This window comes from Salvelinus namaycush, chromosome 32, assembly GCF_016432855.1.
Source record: "Salvelinus namaycush isolate Seneca chromosome 32, SaNama_1.0, whole genome shotgun sequence".
Lineage (NCBI taxonomy): Eukaryota > Metazoa > Chordata > Actinopteri > Salmoniformes > Salmonidae > Salvelinus > Salvelinus namaycush.
In genome coordinates, this window is record NC_052338.1 from 17,154,997 (window position 1) to 17,169,426 (window position 14,430).

At 40.0% G+C, this 14,430-nt stretch overlaps 1 protein-coding gene across 4 annotated transcripts in view; it reads right to left on the reverse strand.

Annotated features, from left to right (window-relative positions):
- LOC120026928 (thyroid hormone receptor beta-like) overlaps positions 1 to 14,120 on the reverse strand; it is a 107,247-nt gene extending 93,127 nt beyond the window's left edge. For 2 of the 4 annotated variants that reach the window (XM_038971699.1, XM_038971697.1), the window contains exon 1: positions 13,870 to 14,120. The gene's annotated coding sequence lies outside the window, so the exon portion shown is untranslated. Of the gene's footprint in view, positions 1 to 12,192; positions 12,414 to 13,869 lie in introns of those variants that run through there. The other 2 variants (XM_038971700.1, XM_038971698.1) reach the window with 2 other exon arrangements.
- Positions 14,121 to 14,430: the final 310 nt, after the last annotated feature.

Genomic DNA, 14,430 nt, shown 5'->3' on the forward strand with positions numbered 1-14,430 from the left:
ACCTCACTAATTGGAGTAAACTAATGGACAACAACACTTAGGCTTCTACTTAAAGCTACATACATTTTATGGACTAGGGCTGACCCCATTTAGTCGACTATTCAATTGTTTGGTCGATAGGCTGTTAGTCGACAGATTTCTTTAGTCAAGCAGTAGCAAAAAACAAATAAATAAATAACCTTGATGTACAAGACACCTATCTGATTCGAGGCTGTCGGAGTGGACTGATCTATTGTGGAGGCAGTGGGGATGGCACAGTCCTGCAGTCTAAGGTATGTGCTACTGAAATTGTTTATGGTTATATTATGTAAGAACAATGGTGCAACACACAAAAAAAAATTGCGCTTTCTCCCACGTTGGATAATGGTCGCTGTCCGCGGTTCTGAAACACATCACTGTGCTGTTGAATTGGTGCATTTTTCTAGACCATGTTGCTGTGTGCATAATAGCAAAGTTACCCATAATATTGGTGTTCAGAACAATGCGGCGGAGGCAAAATCAGAGTTAATAGATGAGGAAACAGCCCTTGCCTTAATTGTCTAAGAAAAGTGAGGAGAAAGGAAACCAACTTAATTGGGTCCACAAATGTGTCTGGCTTTATAATCCATATACAGTGCATTGGGAAAGTATTCCGACTTGACGTTTTCCACATTGTTACGTTAAGCCTCATTCTAAAATTCATGAAATAGTTTTTTCCCTCATCAATCTACACACAATACCCCACATTGACAAAGCAAACACAGGTTTTTAGAAATTTTTGCAAATTTAAAATAAAAAAATGAAATATCACATTTACGTAAGGATTCAGACCCTTTACTCAGTACTTTGTTAAAGCATGTTTGGCAAAGATTACAGCCTTGAGTCTTCTTGGGTATGACGCTACAAGCTTGGCACACCTGCATTTGGGGAGTTTCTCCCATTCTTCTCGGAAGATCCTCTCAAGCTCTGTCAGGTTGGATGGGGAGCGTCGCTGCACAGCTATTTTCAGGTCTCTCCAGAGATGTTTGATCGGGTTCAAGTCCGGGCTCTGGCTGGGCGACTCAAGAACATTCAGAGACTTGTCCCGAAGCCACTCATGCATTGTCTTGGCTGTCTGCTTAGGGTCGTTGTTCTGTTGGAAAATGAAACCTTCACCCCAGTCTGAGGTCCTGAGTGCTCTGAAGCAGGTTCATCAAGGATCTCTCTATACTTCACTCCGTTCATCTTTCCCTCGATCCTGACTAGTCTCCCAGTCCCTGCCGCTGAAAAACATCCCCACAGCATGATGCTGCCACCACCATGCTTCACCGTAGGGATGGTGCCATGTTTTTCTCCAGACGTGACGCTTAGCTCCAGAGTTCCTCTGTGGAGATGGAAGAACCTTCCAGAAGGACAAACATCTCTGCAGCGCTCCACCAATCAGTCCTTTATGGTAGAGTGGCCAGACGGAAGCCACTCCTCACTAAAAAGGCACATGACAGCCCACTTGGAGTTTGCCAAAAGGCACCTAAAAGACACCATGAGAAACAAGATTTTCTGGCCTGATGAAACATGTACAAGCTGCCTCACGTTACAGAAACAGGAGCACACACTAGTTAAAATTACATTGAATCAACATGGAATAGACGTTGAATTGATGTCTGTGCACAGTGGGAGGCTCCTGTCCTGTGGGCCATTCTGTCTCGGGCAAGGCTTACTTATTTTACCTACATACACAATGCTGAACACCAGGCCAATGTATTTCTGTAAAGGCCAAAGGGTGGCAATGTACAGTACCAGTCAAAAGTTTGGACACACCTACTCATTCAAGGGTTTTTCTTTAAATGACTATTTTCTACATTGTAGAATAATAGTGAAGACATCACAACTATGAAATAACACATATGGAATCACATAGAAACCAAAAAAAGTGTTTATTCACATATATTTAATATTCTTCAAAGTAGCCACCCTTTGCCTTGATGACAGCTTTGCACACTCTTGGCATTCTCTCAACCAGCTTCATAAGCAATGCTTTTCCAACAGTCTTGAAGGAGTTCCAACATATGTTGAGCACTTGACTGCTTTTCCTTCACTCTGCGGTCCAACTCATCCCATCTCAATTGGGTTGAGGTCGGGTGATTGTGGAGGCCAGGTCATCTGATGCAGCACTTTCCTTCTAGGTCAAATAGCCCTTACACAGCCTGGAGGTGTGTTTTGAGTCATTGTCCTGTTGAAAAATAAATTATAGTCCCACTAACTGCAAATCAGATGGGATGGCATATCGCTGCAGAATGCTGTGGTAGCCATGTTGGTTAAGTGTTCCTTGAATTCTAAATAAATCACAGACAGTGTCACCAGCAAAGCACCCCCACACCATCACACCTCCACAGTGGGTGCCACACATGCGGAGATCATCTGTTCAACTGCTCTGTGTCTCACAAAGACACGGCATTTAGAACCAAAAATCTCAAATTTGGACTCATCAGATCAAAAGGACAGATTTCCACCAGTCTAATGTCCATTGCTCGTGTTTCTTGGCCCAAGAAAGTCTCTTCTTATTGGTGTCCTTTAGTAGTGATTTCTTTTCTTTGCAGTAATTCGGCCATGAAGGCCTGATTCACGTAGTCTCCTCTGAACAGTTGATGTGGAGATGTGTCTGTTATTTGAACTCTGTGAAGCATTAATTTGGGCTGAAACCTGAGGTGCAGTCAACTCCAATGAACTTATCCTCTGCAGCAGAGGTAACTCTGGGTCTTCTTTTCCTGTGGTGGTCCTCATGAGAGCCAGTTTCATCATAGCGCTTGATGGTTTTTGCGACTGCTCTTGAAGAAACTTTCAAAGTTCTTGAAATTTTCCGCATTGACTGACCTTCATGTCTTAAAGTAATGATGGACTGTCATTTCTCTTTGCTTATTTGAGGTGCTGTTGCCATAATATGGACTTGGACTTTTACCAAATAGGGCTATCTTCTGTATACCACCCCTACCTTGTCACAACACAACTGATTGGCTCAAACGCATTAGGGAAAGAAATTCCACAAATTAACTTAACAAGGCACACCTGTTAATTTAAATGCATTTCAGGATACTACCTCACGAAGCTGGTTGAGAGAATGCCAAGAGTGTGCAAAGCTGTCATCAAAGCAAAGGGTGGCTACTTTGAATAATCTTTTTGGTTACTACATGATTCCATACGTGTTATTTCATAGATGTGATGTCTTCACTATTATTCTACAATGCAGAAAATAGTAAAAATAAAGAGAAATCCTGGAATGAGTAGGTGTATCCAAACTTTTGACTGGTACTGTACAAGTACCATGGTAATGTATGTCACTACAGACAACTTCAGGAACAGAAATGAGAAGGGTGAATCAGGTCTTACCAGTTCAATCAACAAGGCCTCACCACTATACAGATGTAGGATCTTCATTTGAGCCAGTTTGCTACAACAGGAAATGTGAATTATTATGTGGATTATAATTAATTTACATTTTCATAAGGGAAAATCAAGTCTGAAAGTTGAAATCCAGATGCATTGCAGGAAAGTTCTCCTGCAACAGGGTGATTAAATTAAGAATCCTACATCTGTACACATCCCAGACCACATCACATCGGTTGGTACAGTACGTTGTAAAGAAAACAAACCAGAAATGCAGTAATTATTATGTTCAAACATGTACCAGGCTTGCAGAAAGAAGAAGACATGTTTGTGTTTGGGCAAAGCTCTCTCTTTCGCATTTTTCTGTGATCTTGATAAAAATGTAAGAATCATTAAGATGCTCCTGAGAACATGCTGGGTTGACTATCTGAGGTTGTGCTAAACCATTGCAGATGCTTGTGTTGTGTCCCAAATAGCACCCTACTCTCTACATAGGGCTATGTCAAAAGTAGTGTACTATGGGCCCATTTGGGAATAGGCTGCCATTTGGGACGTAGCCTTGGTGCTGCTGTCGGTAGTCAAGAGGCCAAGCTGCCACTTCGCTGCCAAGCTGCGCATTTTGTCCAGGATTGACACACACAAACACCACAGGAACACAAGACAATTTCATTACTCAGCTGTCAAGTCGCCTTTCTCATGCTGTCCTTTCCTCATACAGCTGTGTTCTGTTCTAGGCATGTGTTGTGTGTTCTGTTCTTTACAGCACCAGACATGCGTTTGTTGTTTGTTGCGTCATCTGACACCGTGCAGAAACCGACGACCATTAAACTACGCCGTTCATTTAACACAAGAAAATATAAATTGTCTAAAACATCTTGTCTCTTCCAAACCGTGGCTCAACTCCCCTGCTGTACGCCATCCAAACCCTCACAGGGGCCTGTATGCACATCAGACCTGGATTCAAATATCATTCGAAATCATTTGAAATAGTTTATCTGGGCTTGAATGAGCTCGCCTGGGGCAATGGAACCAATAGAATAGTCGAGAAAAGTTTAACCCCACCTATTTGCCACTTCAGGCAGACTAGAGAAAATGTTAAAAAGTATATAAAATATTTTAAATAGTATTTGAACACAGGTCTGTGGCACATCAGGAGACATCTCCTAGAGAGGAGACGGACCAGGTACAACTCCTTCTGGGGCATTCTGTGGGCTCATCCATCCTAACATACCAACCCAATGCTACCTGTAGCAGCCTGCCTGTCTGTTTGCCATCTGGCCAATGTCTATTTTCTGCAACATTCATAAACTCCCCTATAGGCACATTAAGGAAAAAACAACCCCACTGAGCTAAACAAAGGAACCTTTGTGGAGAAATGCTGAATCAGGTGGATAATACTTACTCTCCTGCAGGAGTAAACAATGTGTATCTACCTGACCTATTAAATAAATCGGATCGCTTACCGCTTCAAGAGATTCATGTGATTAATGATCACACCATTCCAAAACACTGTACTATCTCAATCAGAACTTGGATCAATTATCTTCCTTTACCTCACAGGAACACATACAAAGGATTTGCAGCCATGAGTGGTTTGCATTCAGTGTCTACGTCCCAAATGGCACCCTATTCCCTATATAGTGCACTACTTTTGACCGGGGCTTATAACCTAACAAGTATCTCTGCTTTCCTAAGCAGGATCATCATACAGTAGGTTAAGGTTTAGCCCTAGATTCAAACCAACGCTGATTTAACGACCTGCACACAGCATTAGACTTGTAGCCCTTTCCTGCAGTCAAATGACTAAACACCCTCTAGTGTGCTCATGGGTGGAATATTATCAATATTTTTCATCATTGCAAAAGGAATAAACAGTTTTTTTTACAAAAAAATAAAAATCAGGTGTGTCTATGTCAAAGAGTCTTGTTATATTTCAGGCTTTTGTGATGTATATAAAGTGTAATATTGGTACGCAAACTCAAAATGTAATACATTTCAACTCTATATCTGACACGGTACATAGTGTCTTCTTTTTTTTAAGCCCATAACCACGTGTGTGAGGCGTATCCTTTTGTTTCAAAGTAGATTTGTTTAAGACTACCAATAAACACTCTCCGTGACCCTAATTTAGCCCGCTGCATTAAAAGCTGTTGGCTGAAAACAATGCCAATGTCAGCTGGAGCAGAAATCCCCTTCTAAAGTCAATTTGTTTGAATCTATGTTAAATTCCGCTAAAGTGCAATATCATTTGAGAACTTGTTCTCAACTTGCCTACCTGGTTAAATAAAGGTGAAATAATAAATAAATAAATAAATAAAAAATCATGTGGGCATTAGCAGTGTGATTAGTGGGCATTAGCAGTGTGATTAGTGGGCATTAGCAGTGTGATTAGTGGGCATTAGCAGTGTGATTAGTGGGCATTAGCAGCCTGAATATAGTTAAAACAGTTAGAACACAGCACAGCTTGCAGCCAGCCAGCTGGTCAGTGATGAAATAAAAGAGAGAGAGAGAGCATTTTAGCTCGCTCAAAGATGTGAGATAACGGTTCTGTCCCAAATGACACCATATTCCCTTTAAAGTGCACTATTTTTGACCAAGGCCCATAAGTGGGTGGGTTTGTACTTTTCAGACTATTCCATAGGTTCCATATTGCCAGGCAAGATCATTAAGTATGTGAAGGAAACAAATAGTATTTGAACCCAGGTCTGAGCAGACCTAGAAGGAAGACCTTGAGCCCTTACAACAACTCCGAGGTGGCATGGAGCAGGGTGTAGTGGTATCCATCAACTGATTATTGACATGGAGAACCCAAAACTCGGGCCGCAGGCCTCAGAACTGAGTAGAACATATGAGTCTGGTCTGACCCGTAATAGCTCATGAAATGTTTGTGTATGTAGGGTGAGAGACTGCAAGTCAGAGAATTAAACTATGACTTTCATGAAGAGTGACTGGCCTAACATGGCGTAGAGCAGGATGGAGAAAGCATGGACGAACAGACATACAACAATCATTTACTGTTGGTTGAGGAGATAATGTATGGAGATACTATATTGTGCACTACATTTGATAGAGCCCTGTGGGCCCTTTGGGACACAGACACTGTAGGCTTTAATGGGATGGGAATTTGAGGGTGGTAATTAGAGGTCGACCGATTAAATCGGAACGGCCGATTAATTGGGGCCGATTTCAAGTTTTCATAACAATTGGAAATTGGTAATTTTGGATGGCGATTTTGCCTCTTTTTTTTTTTTACACCTTTATTTAACTAGGCAAGTCAGTTAAGAACACATTCTTATTTTCAATGACGGCCTAGGAACAGTGGGTTAACTGCCTTGTTCAGGGGCAGAACGACAGATTTTTACCTTGTCAGCTCAGGGATTCAATCTTGCAACCTTACGGTTAACTAGTCCAACGCTCTAACCACCTGCCTCACGAGGAGCCCGCCTGTTACGCGAATGCAGTAAGAAGCCAAGGTAAGTTGCTAGCTAGCATTAAACTTATCTTATAAAAAACAATCAATCATAATCACTAGTTATAACTACACATGGTTGATGATATTACTAGTTTATCTAGCGTGTCCTACGTTGCATATAATCGATGCAGTGCGCATTCGCGAAAATAGACAGATAGATAGTGTACCTAACCATAAACATCAATGCCTTTCTTAAAATCAATACACAGAAGTATATATTTTTAAACCTGCATATTTAGCTAAAAGAAATCCAGGTGCATATCCAATATTAACCAGGTGAAATTGTGTCACTTCTCTTGCGTTCATTGCACGCAGAGTCAGGGTATATGCAACAGTTTGGGCCGCCTGGCTCATTGCGAACTAATTTGCCAAATAATATGACATAACATTAAAGGTTGTGCAATGTAACAGGAATACTTAGACTGATGGATGCCACCCGTTAGATAAAATACGCAACGGTTCCGTATTTCACTGAAAGAATAAATGTTTTGTTTTCGAGATGATAGTTTCCGGATTCGACCATATTAATGACCTATGGCTCGTATTTCTGTGTGTTGTTATGTTATAATTAGATAGAGCAGTCTGACTGAGCGATGGTGGGCACCAGTAGGCTCGTAAGCATTCATTCAAACAGCACTTTCCTGCGTTTTGCCAGCAGCTCTGCTGTTTATGACTTCAAGCCTATCAACTCCCGAGATTAGGCTGGTGTAACCGATGTGAAATGGCTAGCTAGTTAGCGGGGTGCGCGCTAATAGCGTTTCAAACGTCACTCGCTCTGAGACTAGGAGTAGTTGTTCCCCTTGCTCTGCATGGGTAACGCTGCTTCGAGGGTGGCTGTTGTCGATGCGTTCCTGGTTCGAGCCCAGGTAGCGGCGAGGAGAGGGATGGAAGCTATACTGTTACACTGGCAATACTAAAGTGCCTATAAGAACATCCAATAGTCAAAGGTATATGAAATACAAATCGTATAGAGAGAAATAGTCCTATAATAACTACAACCTAAAACTTCTTACCTGGGAATATTGAAGACTCATGTTAAAAGGAACCACCAGCTTTCATATGTTCTCATGTTCTGAGCAAGGAACTTAAACGTTAGCTTTCTTACATGGCACATATTGCACTTTTACCCTCTTCTCCAACACTTTGTTTTTGCATTATTTAAACCAAATTGAACATGTTTCATTATTTATTTGAGGCTAAATTGATTTTATTGATGTATTATATTAAGTTAAAATAAGTGTTCATTCAGTATTGTTGTAATTGTCATTATTACAAATACCAATTTCTTTCTTTTTTTCTACAATTTTTTTAAATATTATTATTTTTTTTTTTTTTATATCTATTTTTATTTTTTATTTATTTTTTTATTTTTTTTATTTTTTTTTAAATCGGCCGATTAATCGCTAACGGCTTTTTTTGGTCCTCCAATAATCGGTATCGGTGTTGAAAAATCATAATCGGTCGACCTCTAGTGGTAATAGTTGAATTATTCAACAGTGCAGGAGTTATATGTTTGAACTTGGCTGTGCCGTTAAAATGAATCATAGCTTTTAAAAAGACGTGCTGCAAATCTCATGCCCTATCCAGCCTTTAGACATTTGGGCTATTCCCTAAGGTTTGACCAACACACAGCAAGTCTTTTTTGTCATAATGCAAGGTTTGAGCAAGTTTCTTTTTAATCAAAGCTTCTTTCCAAATGGCTTAGGGTTACTTTGTTCACTGGAGGAAAACGAAAGACGGCAACCACTGAAAACAACCCTGGGTCTAACTGGCAAGCCTCACTTACAATATAGCCTAGGCTTATCTAGTAAAACTATTCCTTTACTTTGAGACTCTCAAAACAATTTATACATTTTAAAACCACACAATCCTTTTTTTCTTTCCTTAAGTCTAATATTTTTTGCTTTAAAAAGGTAGCCAGGCAGTCTGCCCCTTCATGGCAATAAAACACATGCAATTCATGGAAGAAGAAGAAAAAAATCAACAAAGAAACAAAAGTACACCACTACGCCATGGGCTTTGTTCGGAAGAAGCCCATGGCCTCTGGAAGATAAGAAAACTGGCATGTTGTTTGATAAACCTTCTCCCTTTTGGAGTACCACGTGTGTGACTTAAGGTACCACAGTGTCCCATAGGACTGGTCAGAAGTAGTGCTCTATATAGGGAATAGGATCAACACTGACAACTCTCCTATACCCAGCACTGTATCTACAAGCTGACAGTGTCTACTCAACCCTTCAAATCAAACAATCACCACTACATATGCTCAATCAAACAACTTCCACAACACTGATGCATTTAAATCCAAGCAATAAATAATCACAACCATGATTCAATATTAATATTGTTCTTTTAAGCTCTTGTATTGAACAGTAAGAAATTCCCAGACTCATGAGGGCAAAAGCAGGAAATCCTGAATCCTCCAACGAAGATTAAGAAAACCAGAGAATTTGGGGAAAGTTACCAGAATTTTGCAGTCAAAGCTGGAATAACAACCAACCATGTAGCACCCAATTTGCTCCATCTCGGTTTTCCCCTCAATAAAAAAGGATTAGGCTAAACGGTGTGCTACACTCAAATTGCTCCTGACAAGACATGCAGGGTTTGAAAGGGCAGACATTTTAAAAGACACCTCTTGGTAGCACACCATGCAAGTCTACGTACAAATCCAATAACATTGAGAAAGTTAGTTATCACATTTAAGTCAAAGAATGAAGTTTGCATCCCAAATGGAGCCCTATTCCCTATATTGTTAACTACTTTTGACCAGAGCCCCATGGGTCAATGTTCTGTCCTTAGGTTATCCGTAGAAGCAGAGGAACATTGAGAAACGCTTAGTAGTGACATTACCTGATAGTAGATCCCTTCCTACTTTCTATGGCTTCCACACTATCTATCCCTACATAGTACTTTTGAACAGAGCATTGACAGTGGACAGCTAGTACAGAAATACCAAAATACCTTAGGTATTCTCATTAGAGAATATGAATATAGGCTAACTTCTACTCACTGTAGATATGAAAAGTATTTTGAAATGAAGAGTACTCCAAAATCCACAAACTGTGTTTCTAATCACGTTCAGTTTCAAGCTTTGGTCAAGAACTGTACAGTGCCCTTGGAAAGTATTCAGACCCCTTGACTTTTCCCACATTTTGTTACGTTACACCCTTAAATAAATAAAAACTCTGAAGCAATCTACACACAATACCCAATAATGCAGGCTGACCTCGTTCGTCAGTTGAACAGTGTTTCCTCCAACACATTGATTGGTGCAGCTGGCTTCTGGGTTAAGCGGGCGAGTGTTAAGAAGCGCGGTTTGGCGGGTCATCTTTCGGAGGACGGGTAACTCCACCTTTGTCTCCACATATCTTAAAGTAATGATGGACTGTCGTTTCTCTTTGCTTATTTGAGCTGTTCTTGCCATAATATGGACTTGGTCTTTTACCAAATAGGGCTATCTTTTGTATACCACCACTACCTTGTCACAACACAACTGATTGGCTCAAACGCATTAAGGAAAGAAATTCCACAAATTAACAAGGCACACCTGTTAATTGAAATGCATTCCAGGTGACTACCTCATGAAGCTGGTTGAGAGTGTGCAAAGGAGTCATCAAGGAAAACGGTGGCTACATTGAAGAATCTCAAATATATTTTGATTTGTTGAACTCTTTTTTGTTTACTACATGATTCCATGTGTGTTATTTCATAGTTTTGACATCAGCACTATTATTCTACAATGTAGAAAATAAAGAAAAACCCTGGAATGAGTAGGTGTGTCCAAACTTTTGACTGGTACTGTATATTATTTTGTAAAAATATATATGTTTTAATATATTTTCCTTTATTATTTTCGACCTAAACCTACCACACCTCCCCTAATTGGAGTAAACTAATGGACAACAATACTTAGTCTTCTACTTTCAGCTTATACATACATTTGACGGACAGTATATTTTACGAGTTATCTTTTGTTCGTTTTTAGTCCCAGCCTTCAGCTAACCTCAATTTAAGGATATCATTAAATTGAACATGGATTTATTGTTGTTGTTGAAAAAAACAAACTAATTGGTTTTAATAAAATTCTATGAAAAACTTGAATGATACACACTGTCCTGGTTTTATGGTGAGAATGTCCGTGCAATGCAACTTCTGGAGACGTGTGAATGCGAAGATGGCCCCAATATTTATATAAAACATTATATTTGGGAGCAGTATAACGGTGAGTGCACATTCTCCTTCTCTCTTTATATTGGATCTTTTTCCAGCTACTGTGAAAAGTTAGAATGTGTGCAAAATCCTCCATTGTTTTAATATTACATGCCCACAACGTGCAATTATGGTGCCTGTAAGTGTATTTAGACATAGCCTATTTAAAACAAGTCGTTGTTTTGTTTTGTTTAGAATTTGATTTGAATTATTCACAAGGTTTTTAGGCCTTATCAATAATTAATTTGATCTTGCTTATTGACAACATTTGGCATGTCCATGCTCAGCAAAAATGCAATTTACAGTTGGCCTAACCCCTACATCAATGTGAATGCTATTGAAGCCATGCAATTACTTAGAACAATGTGGACTGCAAACTGGTTCAAGTTAACATAATTAGCAAAGATGGGATGGGTCGACATTTTGTTATTTCATTTCTGTAAGCTGTTTAACAAACTATAATGGCCTAACATTGGAGTTGATTCCAAGGCAAAACATAAAATACCATAAATACACCACTTGAAGCAACCACATATTTAGCCATCGAGCACGTTCTGATTGGCCAGTGAGGGGCAAAACCTCGACAAACCCACAACTGGTTTATTAATCAAAACCCAGCCCTTTCACGCCACTGCCAGCACAGTGCTGATAATTTTTGGTGGTGAAAATAGCACAAATCTAAGCACCACCAGTGCTTAGATTTACGATTGTGTTAGGTTTGTTAATCGATTACAAATTACATGACTCCCCCTTGACTAAATAAAAAAATACTAACCCCTCCCCCCATGACTGAAATTGAAAAAGCATGACCCTCCCCCATTTTCCTCCGGGTAACAATTGTGTACATTTCGACCACTCCCTTATCAGAAGTTATCCTGCAAGTCCACTGATAGTACAGGCCAACCGAGGACATTCAAAAGTCTGCTTTCATGCCGTGTCAAACTAACAACCTCGAAGTTTCAATAGCCTGAATACAGAACCCTGGCAGATCAGAAAGGATTGGACATTTACGTAATCCAGTGGCTATCAGACATCCACTGCAGGCGTGCTTTGGTGCTTTCAATAGGGCTACATTAGGATATAGCCCGGTTAATTTACACTAGGGCTAACTCGTGTCACAAATTATCCTAATGTATATTTAATCGATGTAGGTGTTGTAAGTCTACTCGTACCGTTAGGTCAGCTTTTGATTTCTTCACCAGTTCGCAAATTGACTTCAATTTTCACACGGCGTCGCTGTGCAGGCTGTCATTTGACCTGAAATACCCCCAGCCAGAACCGCAGAATCCATGAGAGCGGAGAATTCTGATACATGTCCCGAAACTCTATCTACGGCAACCCTGGAAGGACAATTTCATTCTGAGGCACGTTGATACGAGGTTGCAGAACATGTTTATCAGATCCACGTGACGTAATATTGTAACCATTCCAACAAAATATTGTTACATTGTAACTACCCACAGTGGTAATAGAGGTTTAAATCATAATTAACTTTCCACAAAGGAAAAAAAATCGTTTACAGCACTTTGTAGTCTATTTAGGCTAAGAATGAGTGATGGTGCAACGTTATAGCCTAAAATAATTATTAAGTTACAGGGGCAATATATTGGCTACTTCCAAACATGACTGATATGCCTTCAATGAGCTATTAGACGACCTGCACAGTGCCCAATCAAAACCCCACTTATCAGCCATGAGAAGCTACCTTATCTCAACGATGAGCGCAACCATCTATTTCCTCCTTACCTTGCATAACATTTCCTCACCCTTTTAACATCTCTAGACTTCCCGTGTTGTGCCATAGGCCTAGGCCTAAATTACGTATTTATTTTCCATATAAAAGGTCTGTGCCTTATATAGGTCAGTGTCTCCAATGACAAATAGCTTACTGTTAGGCTACTTGATGCATAACTTATTTATATGATTCAAGAACGAATGACTCATACATATTGGATATTATTTAGAACATTTGAAATTCAGCATTGATTGTGATTGGCAACATATTTCTTATTTCTAGTGTTTTTGTTATACCTTATATTATTTTTAGTACTACATTGATATTGATTACTGCGTTGTTGGGTTAGAGCTTGCAAGAAAGGCATTTCCCTTGTCCATTAACTTGAAACGCGTAATATTTTCTCTTACAAGACAGTTTTAATAGCCCAATAATAAGGCCTATTAACGTACACAAAGCCATTCTTAAGCCATTATTAATTATTCATTCTGCATCTATCAAGTTGTTAGGCGAGCATAGGCTCTTTTATTTAGCCTACTTAGACAATAGCCTGCATGACAAAGTTTTGTTAATATTTGGGACAGGCTATCCAGATGTTCTGAACAGCGCATTTGAATTATAAAGCGCCCCGGTCTGTGTGTGTCTAAAGACAGACCGGCAACAAATTATAATCCATATAACGTTATAAATACTTGTTGACTGGCCAATGGCACGCCGCAGTTGTAATTCTGATGCAAACTGTAGCCTACACAAACAATATTCGAAATGCACACCTAGATTAATCTGCCGATTCTACCCCTAAATTATTTCACATACGCCCACATTATAAAACCTTGATTTCAGACCGCCATTAGCCTGAACAACAAACACCAACTCAAGAGATCGTATAAAAAAACAATTCGACAAAAGTAGACAATAGTCAGACAAAGGGAGTGTTTCTTATCGACAAACGAATGAACAGTCTAGCGACTTCTGGAACGTCTACAAACGGACGTAATTTTTTCAACAGCATCTTTTCCCTGCCCCGGAATATTGATGTTTCAAAGAAGAACACAATAATTGGACAACATACTACATACGCAGCAAAGAATAACACAAAAATGGGGCAACATACCACATACGCAGGTCGGCACACAGAAATGCTATTTTCCGACACTCCGCCGGTGCATTCCTCTCTTACTGAGTTTGTGCGGATGTAGTCGGTGTTTGTTGTACCTGCGAGCGGGACGAGCGGGATGGAACAGATGCAACGCGTGCCCTGGAATGACCCGACGAAGCTGAGTATGCTAGAAAGTCTGGGCTGACCAACTTCAACATGGACCCAGGAAAACGAAGTGTAGCCTACTGACAACCGCAGCGCTCGGATTGATCGCTATGGGGAATCAGAGAGCTGTTGTTTGAATCCCTGTCAGCTAGGAAACAAACCAAACATCACCCAGTGGCGGTTGGTGCCATTTAAAATGAGGGAGGATGATTATTTTTTCATGAGCATGGCCTTATTTCTATTACAGCATAGTGGGTGACTGTCATTCATATTCCAATCACCCAGCTCAATGTAACATTGATAGATTATTATTAGATATATATATTATTTTTTTTAATTCTCCCCAATTTCATGGTATCCAATTGGCAGTTAGTCTTGTCTCATCGCTGCAACTCCCGTACGGACTCGGGA